At 27.4% G+C, this 13,013-nt stretch overlaps 1 pseudogene; it reads right to left on the bottom strand.

The window, feature by feature from the left end:
- Positions 1 to 1,409: 1,409 nt before the first annotated feature.
- On the bottom strand, positions 1,410 to 9,660 carry LOC126301307 (NADH-ubiquinone oxidoreductase chain 5-like; annotated as a pseudogene).
- Positions 9,661 to 13,013: the final 3,353 nt, after the last annotated feature.

Below are 13,013 nucleotides of genomic sequence, written 5' to 3'. Positions count from 1 at the left end.
AAGTTTATTAGATATATTCCTTTAAAAATAGGTTATTATTCATCTAAGTCATTTGATTATGGTTGAGGTGAATTACTTGGTGGTCAAGGTTTATATAGATTATTTATTTATTTAATTGGTTATATTCAAGGTTGATATGATTCTAATTTCAAGATTTATCTTTTAACTTTTATTTTTAGAATATTTATTTTGGTAATATTATTTTTCGTTTACTTAAATAGCTTATAATTAGAGCGTGACACTGAAGATGTTAAGGAAGTATTTTTACTTTTAAGTATTTATAAATATAGATATATTATTTTTACAGTGAAAATGTAATGTTTTATTTAAACTATATAAATTTTAGAAATGTTAACGGAGTTTAACCGCTAATATAAAAAGTTAGCAGCTTTCATATTGGCTTTACATTTCCTTAATTGGAACTATTATAGTTCAATTATATTATTAACAGTAATACGCCTCTTTTTGGCTTCAATTAATAAGAATAAGGGTAGTACATACCAATCTTCCAGGTCGAAACTGACTGCAATATTTCGCTTCTTATTCTATTTAAGGTTGATTGATAATATCAATACTTTTTGAATGCAACCCAAATGTTATATTTAACTACAACCCTTTATTCTGCTCATTGTAATGCTCCTTGGTTTCATTCATGGTATAGTCCTCCTAATAGAACTAGAATAAAAAATATTGTTGATACTGTTCAGATTATAATGTCTGAAGTTTTAAAAATAATTACAATTGGTAGAATTAGTGCAATTTCTACATCAAAAATTAAAAAGATTACTGCGATTAGGAAGAATCGTATTGAGAATGGTATTCGTGCTGATCTTTTTGGATCAAACCCACATTCAAATGGTGATCTTTTTTCTCGATCATTAATTAATTTTTTTGATAGTGTTGTTGCCAGGATTATAACAATTATTGGAATAATAAATCTAATGAAAACTCTTGTTGATAGAATTAGAATTGTTTTTCTTGATTTATATCAAGTTTTCTGATTGGAAGTCAAATGTACTATTTATACTAGAAAAACAATTATCTACCTCATCAATAAATAGAGATATATAAGAATAATCATACTACGTCTACGAAGTGTCAGTATCATGCTGCTGCTTCAAATCCAAAGTGATGTCTTGGTGAAAATTGATTTATTGAGTGTCGAAGTAGACATGTTGATAAAAAGATTGTTCCAATAATTACGTGTAAACCATGGAATCCTGTTGCAACAAAGTATGTTGATCCATAAACTGCAGCTGCAATGGTAAAAGGTGCTTCTCAATATTCATATGCTTGAAGAATTGTAAAGTATAGTCCTAATAACACTGTGAAGAATAATCCTTGTAGTGCTTGAGTATGATTAGATTCCATTAAACTATGATGTGCTCATGTTACTGTTACTCCTGATGCTAAAAGAATAGCTGTATTAAGTAATGGAATTTGTATAGGGTTAAAGGGTTGAATTCCTATTGGATATAAATAATTATATTAATTATAATATTTTATATTTAAATTAATAATTTTATTTATTATATCCAATTATAATAATATTAAATATTAAATTACATATTATTATATATATTATATTATAATAACCTATTTTAAGCTAAAAACATAAGTAGCTGTAATCTTAGGTAAATCATTGCATTAAAATAATCAATTGATAATGGTAAGATGTACTTATAATACTTTAATTTCAATTAAATGTAATATATTAATATAAATTATTTATTATATATATATATAAAAAAAATGAGCAGGATAAATTAATCCTAATTAAACAAAATAATACATAAAAGAATTTCAAAAAAAACTTTCGATTTATATATTAAATAAATGAAGTGCCTGATTAAAGGGTTACCTTGATAGGGTAAATAAAGTAAATAAAATTACCTTCATTAAAATTACATAAGATAGAATTAAACTACCTCCTTTAGTATCAAAAACTAACGTGCATCATACACCTTAATGTAAAAAGGTAAGCTAAACAAGCTAATGGGTTCATATCCCATTTATAGAGGTATCAATCCTCTCCTTTTTAATGACCAACAACTCTACAAAACTTCTCTTCCTATCAACATTAATGATAGGAACGATCCTGTCCATTTCATCAAATTCCTGATTTGGGGTTTGAATAGGACTTGAGATCAACTTACTTTCATTTATTCTGCTCCTAACAAGAAATAAAAATTTAATAATAAATGAATCATCAATTAAATATTTTATTGTCAAGCAATAGCATCGACAATATTATTATTTTCAATTTTGCTGATTCAAATAAAATATCCCATGGGATGGGAAACAGAATTTATCCCATCAATAATAATTAGATCTAGACTATTATTAAAGATTGGAGCTGCACCTTTCCATTTCTGATTTCCAGAAGTTATAGGAGCATCAAGATGAAATAATTGTTTAACATTAATAACATGACAAAAAATCGCCCCAATAATGGTCTTATCTTATTGTATTCAATTAAGAACTTTTATTTGAACAATTATTATCTTAAGAATTATTATTGGGGCAATAGGAGGTTTAAATCAAACATCCTTACGACAACTTTTAGCATATTCATCAATCAGACATCTAGGTTGAATAATTAGATCATTAACAGTCAGAGAAAACATCTGAGAACTATACTTCATTATTTACTCACTATTAAGATTAATTATAGTTTTATTATTTAAGCAAATAAATTTATTTTTCATAAATCAAATTTATTCAGCCAGAAATATAAAAACCGAAATTAAATTCATAATATTCTTATCTTTATTATCTTTAGGTGGACTACCACCATTCCTTGGATTCTTACCAAAATGAATTGTAATACAATCATTAATAGAAAACAATATAACAACTATTATAACCATTATAGTTGTATTAACTACAATTACACTCTACTACTATATACGTATTAGATTCTCAGCTCTAATTATATCATACACAGAAAATTCGTGATCTATAAAGATAAAGTCCCAAAAATCAAGAATCATTCTTCCTATAACAGTAATAATTTCAACAATAGGATTGATTTCAACATCAACCTTAATTTCATTATACTAAGGACTTAAGTTAATCAAACTAATAACCTTCAAAGTTATAATTAAAAGAATAATCTTTTAGGCCTTAGTAAAATTTTACACCTCTAGAATTGCAGTCTAGAATCATAATTGAATATAAGACCTAAATATGATAAGAGAGAAAACATCTCATGAGTAGATTTACAGTCTACCACCTAAAATTCAGCCATCTTACCGCAAAAATGATTATTCTCAACAAACCATAAGGACATTGGTACTTTATACTTCATATTTGGAGCATGAGCAGGAATAGTAGGATCATCAATAAGAATACTTATTCGTGCTGAACTTGGCCAACCCGGATCTCTAATTGGGGATGACCAGATTTATAATGTTATTATTACAGCTCATGCATTCGTAATAATTTTCTTTATAGTAATACCTATTATAATTGGTGGATTTGGTAATTGACTTGTTCCACTAATAATTGGTGCACCAGATATAGCATTTCCACGAATAAATAATATAAGTTTTTGATTACTACCACCTTCACTAACCCTTCTTCTTACATCTTCTATAGTAGATAATGGTGCTGGTACAGGATGAACAGTTTACCCTCCTCTAGCAGGAGCTATTGCACACGGGGGTGCATCTGTAGATCTAGCTATTTTTTCACTGCACTTAGCAGGTGTATCATCTATTCTTGGTGCAGTGAATTTCATTACAACAGCAATTAATATACGATCAGAAAGTATAACTTTAGATCAAACACCTTTATTTGTATGATCTGTAGCTATTACAGCATTACTTCTCCTTCTTTCACTTCCAGTTTTAGCAGGAGCTATTACTATATTATTAACAGATCGAAATTTAAATACATCATTCTTTGACCCTGCAGGAGGGGGTGACCCAATTCTATATCAACATCTATTTTGATTCTTTGGACACCCAGAAGTTTATATTTCAATTCTACCGGGGTTCGGAATTATTTCACATATTGTATGTCAAGAAAGAGGAAAAATTGAATCATTTGGAACATTAGGTATAATTTATGCTATACTATCAATTGGCCTAATAGGATTTATTGTATGAGCACATCATATATTTACAGTAGGAATGGATGTTGACACATGAGCATATTTTACATCAGCAACAATAATTATTGCTGTACCTACAGGAATTAAGGTATTTAGATGATTAGCTACATTATATGGAACTAAATTCAAGTTCAATCCACCATTATTATGAGCTCTAGGATTTATTTTCCTATTTACAATTGGTGGATTAACAGGATTAGTATTAGCAAATTCATCACTTGATATTGTATTACATGATACATATTATGTAGTAGCCCACTTTCATTATGTATTATCTATAGGAGCAGTATTTGCAATTATAGGAGGTGTCATTCAATGATATCCACTATTTACAGGATTAACTATAAATAATACATGATTAAAAATCCAATTTACAATTATATTCATTGGAGTAAATTTAACATTCTTTCCTCAACACTTCCTAGGATTAGCAGGAATACCTCGACGATACTCTGACTACCCAGACGCATATACATCATGACACGTAGTATCAAGAATTGGGTCTACAATTTCTATTGTAGGAATCATTATATTCATTGTAATTATATGAGAAAGAATGATTACAAACCGAGCAATTATATTTAGAGCTAACATAAGAAGATCAACAGAATGACTACAAAATAACCCTCCTGCAGAACATAGTTACTCAGAATTACCATTAATCTCTAGATTCTAATATGGCAGATTAGTGCAGTAGATTTAAGCTCTACAAATAAAGGTTTGACCTTTTATTAGAAAATATTTATTAATGGCAACATGATCAAATTTACCTCTTCAAGATGGAGCTTCACCATTAATGGAGCAATTATCATTCTTTCATGATCATACTATGGTCGTATTATTATTAATTACAGTAATTGTAGGTTATGCCCTAAGTTATATATTATTTATTGCCTATACTAACCGTAATATACTTCATGGACATTTAATTGAAACAATCTGAACAGCTTTACCAGCAATTACATTAATTTTTATTGCCCTTCCATCATTACGACTATTATATTTACTTGATGATTCAGTAGATGCAATAATTACAATTAAAACCATTGGACGACAATGATATTGAAGATATGAATATTCAGACTTCATAGACGTAGAATTTGACACTTATAAACACCAGAACAAGACCTAGAAAATGATGGATTCCGACTACTAGATGTAGATAACCGAACAATAATACCAATAAATACAGAAGTACGAGTATTAACAAGAGCATCAGATGTTCTACACTCATGAGCAGTTCCTGCATTAGGGGTTAAAATTGATGCAACGCCAGGTCGGTTAAATCAAGGAACATTCACAATAAATCGACCTGGATTATTCTTTGGACAATGCTCAGAAATCTGTGGAGCAAACGACAGATTTATACCAATTGTAATTGAAAGAACTTCAGTAAATTTATTTATTAAGTGATTATCTAAGATAATTTAAGGAGTTAGTTAAAATAAATAACATTAGAGTGTCAATCTAAAGTAACTAAAAAAAATTAGTACACCTTGAAATTCATGAGATGACTGAAAGTAAGTAATGGTCTCTTAAACCAAATAATAGTAAATTAACGACTACTTCTGATGGGGAAATTATATCCAAATCCCTCAAATATCCCCTCTTATATGATTCTCACTATTCATTATATTTTCAGCTACATTAATCTTGTTTAATCAAATAAACTTCTTCTCATTTCAACCTAACCTTATTAAAAGAGCAGAAAAAGGAACAATTGAAATAAAAAACTTAAATTGAAAATGATAACAAATCTATTCTCAACATTTGACCCATCAACTAACATCTTTAATTTATCATTAAATTGAACTAGAACATTTCTAGGACTATTATTAATCCCATCACTATTTTGACTTACACCATCACGAATTAACATTATCTGAAATAAACTAAATTTAACCTTACATAATGAATTTAAAACACTTCTTGGACCAAAATCATTTAATGGAACAACATTCATTTTCATCTCAATTTTTATTATAATATTATTTAACAATTTCATAGGATTATTCCCTTATATTTTTACTAGAACAAGACATTTAGCATTAACATTTGCAATTGCCCTACCTATATGGCTAAGATTTATATTATTTGGATGAATTAACCATACTAATCATATATTTACACACCTTGTACCACAAGGTACGTCGCCTGCATTAATTTCATTTATAGTACTAATTGAAACAATTAGTAATGTTATTCGACCAGGTACATTAGCAGTACGGTTGGCAGCAAATATAATTGCAGGGCACTTATTATTAACCTTATTAGGAAACACAGGACCATCTATAGCAATAAACTTAATCTCATTACTAATTATTGGTCAAATACTTCTATTAATTCTAGAATCAGCAGTAGCAATAATTCAAGCCTATGTTTTCTCAATTCTAAGAACTCTATATTCTAGAGAAGTATATTAAACCTATGTTAACAACTCACTCAAACCACCCATTCCACTTAGTAGACTATAGACCTTGACCATTAACAGGAGCAATTGGAGCAATAGTCCTAGTATCAGGACTAGCAAAATGATTCCACCTATTTAATATTAACTTATTCATAATTGGATTTGGAATTACCCTACTAACTATAATTCAATGATGACGAGATGTAGTACGAGAAGGAACATATCAAGGATTACATACAGGATTTGTATCAATTGGATTACGATGAGGAATAATTTTATTTATTGCATCAGAGGTATTATTTTTCGTTTCTTTTTTTTGAGCATTCTTTAGAAGAAGATTAGCACCAACAATTGAACTAGGAGTACTATAACCTCCAATAGGAATTCAACCCTTTAACCCTATACAAATTCCATTACTTAATACAGCTATTCTTTTAGCATCAGGAGTAACAGTAACATGAGCACATCATAGTTTAATGGAATCTAATCATACTCAAGCACTACAAGGATTATTCTTCACAGTGTTATTAGGACTATACTTTACAATACTTCAAGCATATGAATATTGAGAAGCACCTTTTACCATTGAAGATGCAGTTTGTGGATCAACATTCTTTGTTGCAACAGGATTCCATGGTTTACACGTAATTATTGGAACAATCTTTTTATCAACATGTCTACTTCGACACTCAATAAATCAATTTTCACCAAGACATCACTTTGGATTTGAAGCAGCAGCATGATACTGACACTTCGTAGACGTAGTATGATTATTCTTATATATCTCTATTTATTGATGAGGTAGATAATTGTTTTTCTAGTATAAATAGTACATTTGACTTCCAATCAGAAAACTTGATATAAATCAAGAAAAACAATTCTAATTCTATCAACAAGAGTTTTCATTAGATTTATTATTCCAATAATTGTTATAATCCTGGCAACAACACTATCAAAAAAATTAATTAATGATCGAGAAAAAAGATCACCATTTGAATGTGGGTTTGATCCAAAAAGATCAGCACGAATACCATTCTCAATACGATTCTTCCTAATCGCAGTAATCTTTTTAATTTTTGATGTAGAAATTGCACTAATTCTACCAATTGTAATTATTTTTAAAACTTCAGACATTATAATCTGAACAGTATCAACAATATTTTTTATTCTAGTTCTATTAGGAGGACTATACCATGAATGAAACCAAGGAGCATTACAATGAGCAGAATAAAGGGTTGTAGTTAAATATAACATTTGGGTTGCATTCAAAAAGTATTGATATTATCAATCAACCTTAAATAGAATAAGAAGCGAAATATTGCAGTCAGTTTCGACCTGGAAGATTGGTATGTACTACCCTTATTCTTATTAATTGAAGCCAAAAAGAGGCGTATTACTGTTAATAATATAATTGAACTATAATAGTTCCAATTAAGGAAATGTAAAGCCAATATGAAAGCTGCTAACTTTTTATATTAGCGGTTAAACTCCTTTAACATTTCTAAAATTTATATAGTTTAAATAAAACATTACATTTTCACTGTAAAAATAATATATCTATATTTATAAATACTTAAAAGTAAAAATACTTCCTTAACATCTTCAGTGTCACGCTCTAATTATAAGCTATTTAAGTAAACGAAAAACAATATTACCAAAATAAATATTCAAAAAATAAAAGTTAAAAGATAAATCTTGAAATTAGAATCATATCAACCTTGAATATAACCAATTAAATAAATAAATAATCTATATAAACCTTGACCACCAAGTAATTCACCTCAACCATAATCAAATGACTTAGATGAATAATAACCTATTTTTAAAGGAATATATCTAATAAACTTAGTTGAAAGAAAAGGTATAAATCATATAGAACCAGCAAATCTAACAAAAGAAAGTATACTTAAAGAAAATAAATTATGAGAAAAATCAAAATTAGAAATAAGATAACCTAAATAAGCACCTAAAATAACAACTGTAATAGTTAAAAACTTTAAATAATAAGGTAAAGCAATCACATGAGGAATAGGAAAAATTAATCAAGATAAAAGACTACCACCAAAAACAGCAACAAACAATAGACCAATTATTCCAAATGAAATATAATAACCCTTATCATCAAAAGAAAATCTAGAATAAAAATTATTATCACCAGATATTGAATAGTAAAACAAACGAAAAGAATAAGAAGCAGTTAAACCAGTAGAAAAAAAATAAAGAAAAAAAATTAAACAATTAATTCATCTTAAACAAACCATCTCAAGAATTAAATCCTTTGAATAAAATCCCGCTAAAGAAGGTATTCCACACAAAGATAAACTAGAAACATTAAAACAAACTGAAGTTAAAGGTATGAAATTAACAATTGATCCTATAAAACGAATATCCTGAGAATCCTTCAAATTATGAATTATTGAACCTGCACATATAAATAATAATGCCTTAAATAAAGCATGAGCCAATAAATGAAAAAACGCAAGCTTTGGATAACCTATAGCCAAAATTCTTATTATTAAACCAAGTTGTCTTAAAGTAGAAAGAGCAATAATCTTCTTTAAATCAAACTCAAAATTAGCGCCCAATCCAGCCATAAATATAGTTATACAACCAATTAAAAGTAAAAATCAACCACGATTATAAGTATCCAATATTGGTCTAAAACGAATTAATAAATAAACACCAGCAGTAACAAGAGTAGAAGAATGAACTAAAGCAGAAACAGGAGTAGGAGCTGCTATAGCAGCAGGAAGTCATGAAGAGAAACGAATCTGAGCTCTCTTAGTTATAGCTGCTAAAACAATTAATATAGTAATGAGCTTTATTTCAAAAGAATTAGAAATAAAATCATAATAATAAATATAATTTCAACCACCAAAATTTAACATTCATGCAATAGAAATTAAAATAGTAACATCACCAATACGATTAGAAAGTGCAGTTAATATACCAGCACTATAAGATTTTACATTTTGATAATAAATAACTAAACAATAAGAAACTAAACCTAAACCATCTCAACCTAATAAAATTCTAATTAAATTAGGACTAATAATTAAAAAACCTATAGAAAGAATAAATATTAAAACAATAATAATAAAACGATTTATATTCTTTTCACCAGATATATAATCCTCTCTATAATAAATAACCAAAGAAGAAATATATATAACAAAAGATATAAAAATAAGAGATATTCAATCCAAAATTAAAGTTATAACAACTATAGAACCATTTAAATTGAAAAGCTCTCACTCAACAAAAACTCTATAATCAATTATTAAATAATAAATACCTAAAATAAAAATTATAGTTTTCGAAATAAACAAAGAAAAAAAACTCAAAGAACAAATAGAAAATAAATTCACGGCCTAAGATGAAAAACTTCATATCATTGATTCCACAAAACAATATTTTTAATTAAAATACTTAAGCAAACTAAACAAAGAAATATTCACCCTTTAAACAGAGAATATTTAAAGGCAATCAATGTAAAAGTAAAAGATGATATTCACGAAAATAACCAAGAGAACAAGTATAAACACCAGAATATTAATTCCCATGCTGAGAATAAGAATATATATACAAAGTATAAACAGCTCTAAAAAAAGATAAAAAAATCAAAGCAAAGAATCTAAAAGAAGATCAAGATATAATTCTATTTAATAATCTAATTTCACCTACCAAATTTAAAGAAGGAGGAGCAGCCATATTTGATGATCTTAAAAGAAATCATCATAAAGCCATTCTTGGCATCAAATTAATTATACCCTTGTTAATTAATAATCTTCGTCTACCTAAACGTTCATAAATAATATTAGATAAACAAAATAAACCAGAAGAACATAAACCATGACCAACCATTAGAGAAAGAGAACCTACACAACCTCATCAATTCATAGTCATCAATCCACCAATAACCATTCTTATATGAGCAACAGAAGAATATGCAATTAAAGACTTTAAATCAACCTGACGAAAACAAATAAATCTTACAATAACACCCCCAGATAAACCTAAAGACAATCAAAAATAATTAAACTTTAAACCCAAATAAGAAATAACATTTATAACACGAAAAATACCATAACCACCTAACTTTAATAAAACACCAGCAAGAATTATTCTACCTGAAATAGGGGCCTCTACATGAGCCTTAGGAAGTCATAAATGAACCAAAAACATAGGTATCTTAACTAAAAAAGCCAAAATTATAAATACATAAAACATAAAATAATAAGAACCAAAATCAACCAATAAAGGAAAATATAAAGTATTAGAAAAATCATAAACCTTAAATAAAACTAATAATAAAGGTAATCTAGCAACCAAAGTATAAAAAATTAAATAAACACCAGCCTGCAAACGCTCAGGTTGATAACCCCAACCCAAAATTAAAAGTAAAGTAGGAACTAATCTAGCCTCAAAAAAAATATAAAAAGAAAGAAGACTTAATCTAGCAAATGAACAATAAAGCATAATTATTAAAATCAAAACCATAAAAACAAAAAAATTAGAATGATATGAACTTAAATAAACTGAACCTCTAGCAGTGATTATTAAAGAACAAATCCAAAAACTAAGTAAAATTAAACTAAAAGAAAAATAATCAATACCAAAATAATATCTAATTATATTCAAATCAGCATATGAATAAACACAAATTATAAAAACAAAACCCGACAGAAACATTAAAGAATGAACCAACCATCAACAATTATTTAATAAACAAAGAGGGATCAAAAAAATAGTTATAAATAAATACTTTAACATAAAGATAAACCAAAAGAATTAAAAAAATCATTACCATGAGAACGAATTATTGAAACTAAAATAGAAAGACCTAAAGCACCCTCACAAACAGAAAAAACTAAAAAAAAAACAGGAAAAAAATAATCATAATCAAACTCAATAAGAAAAACAATAACTAACATAAATAAAGAAAGAACAATATATTCTAATCTCAAAAGAACCATTAATAAATGTTTACGTTTAGAAGAAAAAACATAAACACCAGCAAAATAAATCAATAAAGAAGTAAAAATTGAGAATATATACATTAGTTTTAATAGTTTAAAAAAAACGCCGGTCTTGTAAACCGGAAATAAGTCCAGCCCCCACTTTTAAAACTTCAGAGGTGGAAAAGCTTCCATCATCGGTCCCCAAAACCGGTATTTTAAATAAACTAACCCCTGAAATGATCAAAATAATAATTATATCATTATCAAATGTAATAAATATTAATTTTATTAAATTAAGACACCCAATATCAATAATGCTTTTTATTATCCTTCAAACCTTCCTAGTTGGATTAATAACAGGAACAATAATAGAAAGATATTGATTATCATATATTTTATTTTTAACATTTCTTGGTGGTATACTAGTATTATTTATTTACATTACAAGAATTGCATCAAACGAAATATTTCAGCCTAAATCAATCACTATAATTATTACATTAATAATGTGAGTATTTATCATATTAATATTAATTATTCTAGATATATCTATATTTATAGACTTTTTCAAAAACACCGAAACTATAAATATTGATAATTCAATCAATTATCAAGAAATAACAATATCTTTAGAAAAATTATATAATAGACCAACATTCATTATTACAATAATAATAATAATTTATTTATTTTTAGCACTACTAGCAGTTGTTAAAAATCACCAATATTAATCAGGGACCTATTCGTAAAATAAGATAATTACTAATGAATAAACCCTTACGATTAAGACATCCTTTAATTAAAATTATTAATAACTCTTTAATTGACTTACCTGCCCCAACAAATATTTCATTTTGATGAAATTTTGGATCCCTATTAGGGTTATGTTTGGTAATTCAAATCGTAACTGGACTATTTTTAGCTATACATTATACATCAAATATTGAAATAGCATTCAGTAGTGTAGTACACATCTGCCGAGACGTAAATAATGGTTGAATTATCCGAACCTTACACGCAAATGGAGCATCTATATTTTTTATTTGTATTTACTTACATGTAGGACGGGGAATTTACTATGGATCTTATATATATATACATACCTGAATAATTGGTACAGTGATTTTATTTTTAGTTATAGCAACTGCATTTATAGGATATGTCTTACCCTGAGGCCAAATATCTTTTTGAGGTGCAACAGTAATTACTAATTTATTATCAGCAATCCCATACTTAGGAACAGATTTAGTCCAATGAGTATGAGGAGGATTCGCTGTTGATAATGCAACATTAAATCGATTCTTCACATTCCATTTTGTATTACCATTTATTATTGCTGCTATAGCAGCAATTCATTTATTTTTTCTTCACCAAACAGGATCTAATAATCCTCTTGGACTAAATGGAGATATTGAAAAAATTCCATTCCATCCATACTTTACCTTTAAGGATTCTATTACATTTGTAATAATAACATCATTATTAATTATACTATGTTTCATTAATCCTTACCTATTAGGAGATC

Source organism: Schistocerca gregaria, unplaced genomic scaffold (assembly GCF_023897955.1).
Source record: "Schistocerca gregaria isolate iqSchGreg1 unplaced genomic scaffold, iqSchGreg1.2 ptg000066l, whole genome shotgun sequence".
Taxonomy (NCBI): Eukaryota; Metazoa; Arthropoda; class Insecta; order Orthoptera; family Acrididae; genus Schistocerca; species Schistocerca gregaria.
This window is presented reverse-complemented; position numbering and strand designations above follow the sequence as displayed.